The following is a 12,500-nucleotide window of genomic DNA, read 5'->3' as shown; positions in this document are numbered from 1 at the left end:
AAAGAGTCTTTTCCAAGGACTCAACTATGCACCGAACGAGGCTCGAACCCAGGACCTGCCGATCCGAAAGCGAGTGTTGTCATACCACAATATCACATTATAGCCGCACAATTCATTCATTCATTCATTCATTCATTCATTCATTCATTCATTCATTCATTCATTCATGCCAAACCCAACCACCAGCACCACCCACCATAAAGCTGACGTAATTATGAACTGGAGATTTTCTCCGGGATCCCCGTTGATTCCCCAAAATCATTTAAAATTCCTACGACGACATATATCTACTCTGAAATTCCACGTGATCAGCATCGACCACCAGTGCCTCACCTCACCCCACCCCACCCCACACCACTCACGGCCATGCATCACCCCCTGTGTCGGGTCGTCCTCCTCCTTCTCCTCCTCCTCGTCTTCGTCGGCGTCGTCGTCGTCTTTCCTTCCCCCCTCGCTCACGCCAGCTAAACGGGCCTGACCCCTCGCCGCACGCGCATATCTATGTACTCACGGTAGACGCTTGCATTCCGAGTCAAATTTAAATTATCACCATCTCGTTTGGCGTGGTAAGGGGATATAATTTGTTTATGTTTTCAATCTTACTACTGTTCTACAACTCGTACTACTACGATTACGAATACTACTAATTCTACTACTACTACGACTACTATTATCACTATTACGATTACAACTACAAGAATTATATTGATAACAATACACTCATTCTATTGACGGATCACGCACAGGAAAAAAACAAACTATGTGATGTTATTTAGTTCATCGTTCTTCTCTCCCTTGTTTCGTCAAATTACCAGGTATGATGACGTCATAATTATTAATTTTTCTTTTTTCAATGTTGTTCAATACCAATTATATATTCTGTGCATTGTCATCTATAAATTAACCCTTATCAGACAGGGTTCGAATTTGTTTCAATGTGGCATCGGTACTTATCGTCTTTATCAAAACCTCGTGAACTCCCAGTTTTGAGATGTTTTTTTTGTTGTTGCCAAGATTAGGGTCATTAAATCTATAATTGATCGATTTTTTTTAGAAATTAGAAGAAATACGTGTGTTTTTTTCAGAGTGCGTAAGAATTGAAGTCATGGCCGAATGGCTGTTCCTGCTGTCTTGGTGAAAACGACAAGTGTTGCAATTTTAGCCGGATAGATGATAAATAGAATAGACGATTTGGAAGCGATTAGATTTAGTCTTGAAAAGGTTAAATTTGATTTGCGTAGGGCAATTATTAAAAAAAGAAATTAGACACCATCATGTTTATTAAGGTTTCCATTACGTTGTTGGAGAACGTTCAATTCCATTTTGATAGGAATTTTTATTTCACCACCACCACCTCTTCATCTTCATCATCATCATCATCATCATCATCATCATCATCATCATCATCATCATCATCATCATCATCATCATCATCGTCATCGTCGTCGTCGTCGTCGTCGTCATCATCATCATCATCCTTATCAAATCATTATTATTTTTTAAATCATCATCATCATCATCGTCGTCGTCGTCATTAGCATCATCATGATTATCATCGTCGTCGTCGTCATCATCATCATCATCATCATCATTATTAAATCATTATTATTTTTTAATCGTTATAATGATAATACGAGTAATAATAATAATAATAATAATAATAATAATAATAATAATAATAATAATAATAATAATAATAATAATAATGACTATTTTTAGAGCCTTAGTCGCTGGTCTCAAATTATCGTCAATAAAATTTAAAACAATGTTATACTAAATGACTTCGCGAAGTCCCTCCCTGGTTTGAGAGTTTTTTGTCAAGATGAGGGTTATTTAAATCGATCGATATTTGAAGGACGAGTTTTCTGGCCAAATTTTCAAATGATAAGGGTTTTTCCAGAGTACGGCAATACGGCCATTGATATAAAATGCCTATGTGTGGTAAAGAGGCCCTTGATAAAGACGGGCGTAACTCTTAGCCAGTTAACTTAGCTGCCGTACTCGGGAAAAATTTGTATTTTAAAAAATTTGGCCACAAATCACAAAACACGTCCTTCAAATATCGGTCGATTTAAATGACCCTAATTTTGGCTAAAACTCTCAAACCTGAGACCTCGAGAGGTATTCCTTCATGTCCCAGACGGGGTTTTTTTTTCCAAGATGAGGGTCATTTAAAATGATTGATACGTGAAGGACGAGTGTTCTGGCCAAATACGATTTTTTTTTCCTAGAGCACGGCACAGGTTAACCACCTTGTCGCATTGTTATGGAAACACTTTTAAAGTAACAATGTATGTGTATATTATAGTGGGTGGGCAAAAAAAACGTAGGCCTTTAGTGACATAAGCCGGCCTACTGATGCTAGGCGTTTAGGTAATATACTCAAATCACCCGTCAGCTGGATTATAACGTACCGCCACACAGAACTATCTTTGTAACATTGAACGTTTATAGTCTGATTGATATAATTGAGTGAGAACTAATCACCAATATAGCTTTAAAAAACAATAACAAAGCGCTGAGTAAAGGCAATCTTCGTTCCTTCTATAAGGCTAGGATCTATCACAGTTTTATAGAACCAAAATGAACAGTTTCTTCGCCACTTTTTGTGAGGCAAAGTACTTTCAGCCTGTTCTCACAGACCTAGTTACTTAATCACTGTTGGTTACGGCTATGTGGTCTAGTGGTGTGACACTCGCCTTCGGATCGGAAGGTTCTGGATTCGCATCTCGAGCGACGTAATGATGAGTCCTAGGAAAAAGGCTTTTAACTCACATCCTCTCACCGCATTCAGGTGTAAAATTCATCAAAAATAAAAAATTAAAATTTGCTCGTCTTTTGAATAGCAAAATAGTATATTTTAAAGTACTCTCCACAAGACCTAAATTAGACCCAGATCCCATTTACTGCTGAGATAGATTTGTGGGGGGGGGGGGGGGGTTGGAATGACTCGAACTTGGATCTTTCACTCACCAGACCGACGCTCTACAATGTTTTTACTCAATTACTCAAACGAGTAATTTATATAGCGCAATATCCACTAAACGTGCTCCGAGATCTTTACATGGGGTCTCAAGCCAACAGCAACATGTAAGACGTGACACTCGTTAGGCGATAATATTACAATTGTTTTTCGGATAAGGACAAAGCTGTTAACAGCTCTTTTAGGTACCCATTTTGCACCTGGATTAAGAGAATGAGAGTAAAGAGAATTAAAAAAAAACAAAACACTCAACTTTGCGCCGCTCAGGTTTGGTATTCGAACCCTGAATCTTTCGATCCGAAGGCGATTGTTTAACCAGGAGACCACGCGTCATAGCCCTGCTGAATTCACCGTGTGTTAAATTTAATTGGTTTAATCTCTATCCCTAATTATCGAATACCTTGAATTAGGAATCTGTGTGTCTGTATGTTTGTATGTCTGTATGCTTGCATGTCTGTACGTCTCATTGCCGCATTCTATGAAAACATCTTTTCTCGATCATTGCCAAAAAAACACCACCCCCCCAAAAAAAAAAACAAAACAAAAAAAAAAAAACAACAAAACAAACAAACAAAAAAAAAAAAACTTTAATTCGTGCAGCTGTGTGGTCTAGCATGGCACTCACCATGGTATCGGAAGGTCAGGGTTCGAATCCTGATCTGAGCGGCGCATAGTTTAGTTGAGTTTTTGGAAAATACTCTTTTACTCACATTCTCTCACCGTACTCAGGTGTAAAATGGATACCTAGTCGTCAACAGCGTTGTCTTTGTCCGATAACATTGTATTATCGCCTAACATACGTCATGCGTTGTCCTACATATGATTAATGCTGCTGTTGGCTTGGTGATCCATTGTAAAGCGAATTGAACACGTTTAGTGGACATTGCACTATATTAATGCTTACATGTTTTTTTTTCTCGATGTTCGATGATTCTTGAATAGGACACGAGTCTATCGCAAAATAATTCTCGCCAATATATAATAGACCCAGCTACCCAATCACACACAACTGGGCTGGATGAACAGGGTGATCAGAAAAAGAAAATAATCTTGGACTTCACCCGGGATGGATCTTGCTCCTTTTGCGCGTACAGCGAGTGCTTTACCAACTGAGCTATCGAGACCCCCGGAGTAATCTTAATCTATCAATATAGAACGTTTTTTTTTTTCAGGCAGAAATGAACAAAAGGTGTTTTGTATCTGTTTAATTTAGTTAGGTAGCTCTCGTTTGTTGAGTTAGGTAGTGTTACCATGTTGGATGATTCTTGATTTCGTCACGTATTTTCACGCTAATTACTTTTCACTCCAAACTGATCGTCCAATTAACCAGTTAAATACCGTACTCCGGGAAAACGGTATCTAAAAATTTTGGCCGGAAAAAACTCATCCTTCAAATATCGATCGATTTATATCTCTTACCTTGGCGAAAAACTCTTAAACTTGGAATTTTAAGAAGGATCTCGTTGAGGTCCTAGCTTTGAGAGGGTTTGCCAAGGTGAGGGTCGTTTAAAACAATCCATATTCGAAGGTCGAGTTTTCTGGCCAAATTTTCAAATATGTGTTTTTTTTTTTGGTTTTTTTCCCTCCAGAGTACGGTGATTAACTGGTTATAAGATTAATTGATTGGTTAATCAATAATTACCCAGGTTTGATCTCACGTGTGCTAATTTCATGTTTACAAGATGGATTGACCTATTGTGAAATGTTAAACTCAGCTTATTTCTTTGTTCATAACATTCTAATCTATTATTATATAGACGTTCATGATTCACACGTCTGCGGTGCTTTGGAAAAAAACACGAATAAAAAATTATGGCCAAACGAATCGTCGTTTAAACGTCGCTCGATTAAAGTGACCCTCCTCTTGGAAAAAAATCGCAAACCTGGGATTTAACGGAAGTCTTCCATCAAGTCCAAGGTTGGCGCGGTTTTGAATAAAATGAGGGTCAGTTTAATCGTTATAGATTTGAAGGATGATTTTTCTGGCCAAAATTGTAATACGTGTGTTTATCTGGTTTTTTTTTCCTGGTAGATACGCCAGAAATAGATTTAATTTGATTGCTTAGCAAGTAAAAACATATATCGTCTTATGAAATAACGATGTCTATTACTCATTGCCGTAATCGTCCTTGACCTCAAGTTGTAATCGTCGTAGAGATGCCACCATGACCCCTGTGTAGTTTTGTGTGTTGTCAGTTAACTGACAAAACAGCCAACTTTCATTTGGATAAGAAAAGTTTTACTGCATATATAGATATATTGACATAATATTACCCCCCCCCCCCCCAACTCACTTCAGAGCTCGTTCAGATTATGTCATAAACTCGATACTAAAATAAAATCTGAAAAAGTATTTGGTACTAATTTTTTTTTGTTTTACATTTTGGGGGTTATATTAATTTATATCGATATTACAATATATTGAAGTACGAGTATTCTGGCTATAATGAAAATGAGGTGTTTATTCGTTTGACGGGAGTGTTGTTGTGCAAGCCGTCATCATCAAATCGACAAGCCGAAATTCGATGGACGAAAATCCTCTTTTCTGATTAGCTTTCTGCCCAATCGATAATCGTGCATTGTTCGTGTTATTTAAAGTGGATGCTTGACGAGGGAAAAAAAAAATTACGCTATGTGTGTAGCCACAGGCTCCCGAAATTGTAACACATCGAACACACACATACACACACACACACACACACACATATATAATATATATATATATATATATATATATATATATATATATATATATTGATTGTGATCAGCCGTCTCAAAATGGTATTAAAAACAACTAGAGCATTTATATAGGGCAATATCCACTGAACGTGCTCAAAGCGCTTTACACGGGGTCCCTAGCCAACGACAACACTTAACATGTAGGGCAAGTCATGATTCCTGTTAAGCGATATTACCATTTTTTTAAAGGACAGATACAACGCTGTTAATGGCCAGGTACTCATTTTACACCCGAGTACGGTGAGAGAATGTGAGTAAAGAGCCTTTTCCAAGGATTCATTATGAGTTTAAAGTCAAACTGTGACCCATCTCATCAAACGGTACAAAGTCGGGATGGGATGTCAATTAGCATTGCGCCAGGAATTCATTTGAAAATCAAAATGAACAGAACTGTGAAATTTTAGCTTCTGTCAGTGTCAACTTTATTGAAGGAACGAAATTGACGTCACTCAGCTTTTTGTTATTATTTTTTTTAGACTGCCATTTTGGTAATTATTTCTCACTAATTTATATCAATCTAACTATAAACGTTCAAGGTTACACATAGTTTGGTGTATTGGCACGAATGTTGTGAGTATTTAACTAAACGCATAGCATCAATATGTTAATGTCATAGTAGTTAGGGTTACTTGGGTTGAAGGCCTTTGAATCCCCTCTGAAAATAAGACAGAAATGTACAGATTACGAAGTCTCTGGTTTGACGTGAATAGGAATAATATAATCATTTCCTCAACATAATATATTCTTAGATTGGTTTTTGCACACTAGATGACGCTTTATAATGCTATAATTTATGATTTTAAAGTTTTCTGGACAACCTTTGAAAATATGATATAAATTTCAGAGCGTAATTACATAGACGGACTTTATAAATAAATAGATTTGCCCTTTGCGCCCAAAAACAAAACAAAACAAACACCAAAAAAAAAACAAAAAAAAAAACCAAAAAACAAAAAAAAAAACAAACAACAAAACAAAAACCCCAAAAGAAACAACAACAACAACAACAAACAACCCCCCTCAAAATAAAAAAAACCCCCAACAAAACAACAAAACAAAATCCTAACATATTTAGATAAATTCAGTCAGCTTCTTTTAAATTTCAAATATCGATGACTTGGATAACTGTCAAAAAGTGCAAAATAGTTTAAACCTGAGACGCCATCCCTTAATTTCCTTGTTTATTGGTAAAACTATCGTAAACAAACCATTTAAATGCCATTGACCTGGGTTCAAAGGTTAATGAACTTTTCTGACTTCTTGCGACTGTGAGATTTGTGTATACCCCGGACCATAGTTTCAAATGGCAAAATGTAAATCTATCAAAGCAAATTCAATCATTTGTTTATGTAATTCCTTATTCATATTTCATATTTCTCGACTACAATCCACACTACCGTACTGTGAAAGAAAAAAAAAAAAAACCAAACAACCCTCGTATTTAAACTTTTAGCCAGAAAACTCGTCCTTCCATTATCAATAGATTGTTAATAAATCCTCAAACCCGGAACTTCCGCCGAAGTAAATTAACGTTCCCCTTACCAACCATAGTAACATCTTTACATCGTGGTCTCGTGGTATGACACTCATTCCGGATCGGTGCATTGATGAGTCATTGGAAAAGGCTCTTTATTCACATTCTCTCACCGTACACAGGTGTAAAATGAGTACCTGGCCTTTAACAGTGTTGTCTCCATCTGGAAAAAAAAATTGTAATATCGCCTAACAGGCGTCATGTCTCGTTCTACATAAATGTCACGTATTGCTGTTGGCCAGGGACCCCTTGCAAAGCGCTTTGAACACGTTTAGTGGATATTGCGCTATATAAAAACTCAAATTACATTCATTATGATACAAACAACAATTTTATAGTGTGATAAATACTCAATCTAGATTCAGCTTGATAATTTCTGGTAACTCAATGCGAGGTCAATTTAATTAACTTTGCTCTCTAGCGCGACAAACTATCTATTGATTGAACTACGGGAACAATTATGGAAATTATTATCTATTGCATGAGCAGGGAGTCACTGCATAACGGTTGTTTGTTGTTGTTGTTGTTGTTGTTGTTGTTGTTGTTGTGTTTTTGGTTTGGAAATACGATTGTCATAATATTATATCTATTACATTTAATACGTCGGGTAATTTAACAGTTAACTGTCGTACTTTGGAGAGAAAAAACACCTATTTAATTTAATAATTTGGCCAGAAAAACTCGTCCTTCAAATATCGATCGATTTAAATGACCCTCATCTTGGCAAAATCTCTCAAACTCGGAACTTCGAAAAGTCCCATGTTTGAGAGTGTTTGCAAAGATGAGTGTCATTTAAATCGATCGATATTTGAAGGACAAGTTTTCTGGCCAAATTCTGGAAAGTACACTAGTTAACACGTGGAGCCGGAGTTTATCCCGGTTTCATTAGCATGAATCGGACAATAGCAATTACTTGCTACCCTTCGGATAGAACGCTAGTCTATCGCAACGTACTTTCCGCCAGATCTAACACACCCAGCTACCCACCACTTCTGGGGAGACAGGAAGATTTTTTTTTTTAATCTCAACTGCACCCGTCGGGATCGATCTCGGTCCCTTTGCGTGTTAAGCGAGTGCTCTACCAACTGAGCTATCGGGACCCCCTGCGGAATTGGAGTTACCTGAAATATCGAGATGTATTTAGATGAGTATTTATCACACGATCCGCTCTTTGGTTACGCTGACCTTTTGCCTGACCTTTCGAAATCAATTGATTTTCATCACGTGGTTCTTCAGTCGGTAGTTTTATTCTCTATTGTCTTCTGGCACGTTTCTACTCACTTCATATCTTGTTGTTACCTACATAAGTGCCTGCTCCACTCACTTTTCTGAATTACAAATTCACCCCATATACCGGAGCATACTCAACGTCTCAATCGTTTCTATGTTATATGTTTGTGTTGAGAATATTGGCTATTAAGCTTAACTGCTGGTCAAATTACTTCGCGATGGTTGTGTGCGAACGAGCCGGCGATCTCCAGAAGTGGGTGAGAGAGGTCTCTAGAAATATGACTTGGGTTTGATACGAATATTTTAGTGTTCGTGGATAGCTCACACGGTAGAGCCACGCTCTCACCTGCCAGGCGGAGTTGTCGTACCAATAAGGTCGCAGGTTCAAACCCCACCACCGCCGCGAAAATTTTTTAATTCTCTATTGTCTTCTGGCACTTTTCTACTCACTTCATATCTTGTTGTTATCGGTAGTTAGGAGTGCAGGTTTGTGATCTCTTGTGTGGTATGACACTCGCTTTCGGATCGATAGGTCCTGGGTTCGAGTCCGGCTCTGAGCGGCGCATAATTGAGTTTTTGGAAAAGACTCTTTGCTCATATTCTCTCACCGGACTCAGATGTGAAATGAGTACCGGGCGTTAACAGTATTGTCTCTGTCTGTAAAAATTTTTTTTGTAATAATACAGTCTAACAGGCGTCATGTCTCGTTTCACGACATGTTACGTATTGCTGTTGGTCAATGAATCTTTGTAAAGCGCTTTGAGCACGTTTTGTGGATATTGCGCCATATAATAGCTCAAGTTTTTTTTTCTTTTGATTTCAAGATTAATTTCTGGCGCAAGGCAATGGTCACTCCAACATAGTAGGTACCCTTTTATGGCGATGTGATACATAATTTTTGACTTTCAACCCGATTTTTTAAACCAACCCGATTCCGAGATCTGGGTGGTGTCCTTGACCTGCCATGGTGGGCAAGATGTCAGTTGCTGTGGCTTCTACCCCCCTATACCTGTTCTTTGAGTTGCTTTCAATCTTTGTCTTGAAATGAGATTTCTTGGGGTTTTTTTGTCCTGGTCCTTGCCGGAGTCCTTAGTGGAATGGGAAACAGTCAAATGTTTAATATTAGTTTGCAGAGATGATATTTTTTTCCTTGTATGTAATCTCTCTGTTATGTATTGTTAGTTGTGTTTTCTGTTTATTATGTAAATATTTAAGTGTATTGTTAGGGGAATGTGTTCTGGTGTGTGTGTGAGACTTTTAGATGATCTCAAACTAAATACACTGATGGTGTGCTCTTGGAATCTACATCTGTTTCCTATGTGAACCAATTCCCCTTTGTCTTACTTTTTCTCATGTTATTTTAATTGTAATTCTAGAATCATATCACTATCTCATGTTATGCCTTTTTACTGGCGCTGAAATGAGCTAAATGTCTCGCAAGCGCCGTAAAACCCTTAAATACAACAACAGCAAAGAAAGAAACAAAAAACAAAAACAAAAACAAAACAAACCAATCATTCGGGGACACTCCCATATGTATAGTATGCGCTTGACTAAGAAACTCACAACATTGTCATCCGGAAATATAACGAACCAACACACAAAACTATCTGTTAACTTGAACGTTTTTAGTCTGGATAATACAGTTTAGTGAGAATTATTCATAAACGCGGATGGCAAAAAGCAATAACAGAGACCTGAGTTACTATCATATTGAGTTTACAAGTTACATATTATTATATTTGCATGATCGACTGGTTTGTAAGATTACAACAGGGCGGCCGATAGTGTCGTGTCTCGTTATCCCAGAGCAACGAGAACACACGGGGAGACAGACACAGATGGACGAGGGATAGATATACGGTCAGGGTGATGGATAGAGGGGGAGGGCTTTGGGAATATATTACATAGAAATGGGTGGATAATTTGTATGTACGTGTGTGTGTGTCTGTGTGTGTGTGTGTGTGTGTGTGTATTTGTGTGCAAATATATACTGTATCTACCTATTGATCTATGTGTCTATAGATCACAAGATAGATTAGATAGATATATAGATAGATAGATAGATAGATAGATACATACATACATAGGTAGGTAGATATATATTTGAAAGAGAGAGAGAGAGAGAGAGAGAGAGAGAGAGAGAGAGAGAGAGAGAGAGAGAGAGAGAGAGAAGGATGTGTGTGAATGTATTTTTTTAATGTAAGTTTAACGGACACACACACACATACACACACACACACACACACACACACACACAGAGTGTGAGTGAGTGCAAGCCATGGAAACGTATGAATAGCTTATCGGGTTTATTCCCCTCCACCGACACCGGTGATTAAAAATGAATAATGATATCAGATGTTTTTTGACGAAATCTCCCCCACCCCAACCACCCTGAAACGTCTTTTGTCTTCCGAAGGCTGACAAAACGTCCTTTCCATTTGGGTCAGAATTTTGTCTTTCTATGATATCAAATATACTAAAAAAAAAAAAAGCAAACCATACAACCCCCCCCCCCCCCCCCCCATTTTTTTTTTAAATCATGATTTTTATATCGATATTTTTTGCTTGGCAAAGAAGCTCACAACTTTGTCATCCTGAAGTATAACGGACCAACACACAAAACTGTGTAACCATGAACTTTTATAGTCTAGATAACACAGTTAAGTGACAATTACTCATAAACATGAATTGAAAAAACAAACAAACAAACAAACAAAAAAACTCAAACCCTTCCCCCCCCCCCCAAAAAAAAAAAAACAAAAAAAAAAAAAAACAAAACAAAACAAAAAAACAACAAAAAACAACAAAAAACAATAACAATAACAAAAAACCCGAGTGACGTCAACTTCATTCTATCTAAAGGGTAGTATCCACCAAACGTGCTCAAAGCGGATCTCAAAGGGGCCCGAGAGAACGGCTACACTTACGACCTGACATGACTGACGCCAGTTAGGCGGTGTTGCAAATTTTTTTTTCTGACAGAGACAACCCTGTTAACGGCCTAGAAGTCATTTTACACCTGGGTTCGGCGAGAGAATGTGAGTAAAGGGCCTTTTTACAAGGACTCAACTATGCGCCGCTCAGGACTTGAACCGTAGCCTGACACTAGAAGCCTCAAGGACTGGCAGTTTGACATCATTTTTTTTTTATAGATAGAATGCGCTTGGCCAAGGAGTTCACAACATTGCCATCCAGAAGTATAACGGACCAACACACAAACTCTGTGTAACCATGAAATTTTATAGTCAGGTTAATACAGTTTAGTGAGAACAACTCACAAACGCGGATGGCAAAAACAATAACAAAGGCCTGAGTGACGTCATCTGCATATTATCTATAGCGTCAAGTGAATTGTCGTTAGTAGAGCTCATGGAAACAAGTTATTTCATTGGTTGAACTATATTGAATACAACTCACGATTTGTTTTCATTTGTGGCAAAAGACTGGCATTTTGACGCCATTTTTTGGTCAGTATTAGGCAAAAGATAGTTCGAAGATGACGTCACTCAGGTCTTTGTTATTGTTTTTTGCCATCCACGTTTGTGAGTAATGCTCACTGAACTGTATTAACCCGACTATTAACGTTCATGGATACACAAAGTTTTGTGTTTTGGTCCGTTATACTTCCGGATGGCAATATTATGAGCTTCTTATCCAAGCGCATACTGTCTATAACTTTACGATGGCTACACTTGAACCTCAGTACCTTCCTATCCGAAGGCGTGCCATTACCACTACACCACGTAATACTCTTCAACAGTCGTAACGTCACTTCCTTCCTAATGAAGCATGGTAACTTAGTAACACTGGCTCTAAACTATCGGAGCAATGGCGGACGCCGCATGAAATATTTCTCCGGCGAGCATAAAAGCGTATCCAGAGAAAAAAAAACATAAATTTGATCATGTTTTGACTTTTACACATCCTGATCAAAAAAGGGAATGAAAAGTTCTAGCCAGCATGAAGAATAAAAAGTAATGATTTTCTTTGTTTAGAACCAAGATGGCCGCC

General features: G+C 37.9%; 1 protein-coding gene across 3 annotated transcripts in view; it reads left to right on the top strand.

Annotated features, from left to right (window-relative positions):
* Positions 1-12,500, top strand: part of LOC144963281 (uncharacterized) — a 132,606-nt gene that overhangs the window by 19,792 nt on the left and 100,314 nt on the right. The window contains exon 1 of one of the 3 annotated variants that reach the window (XM_078897162.1): positions 411-815. The exons of the other annotated variants lie outside the window; for them this stretch is intronic. The gene's annotated coding sequence lies outside the window, so the exon portion shown is untranslated. Of the gene's footprint in view, positions 1-410; positions 816-12,500 lie in introns of those variants that run through there. 3 annotated transcript variants of the gene reach the window in all.

Source organism: Berghia stephanieae, chromosome 1, assembly GCF_034508935.2.
Source record: "Berghia stephanieae isolate SIO BIC M18660-M18661 chromosome 1, UCSD_Bste_1.3, whole genome shotgun sequence".
Taxonomy (NCBI): Eukaryota; Metazoa; Mollusca; class Gastropoda; order Nudibranchia; family Aeolidiidae; genus Berghia; species Berghia stephanieae.
This window is presented reverse-complemented; position numbering and strand designations above follow the sequence as displayed.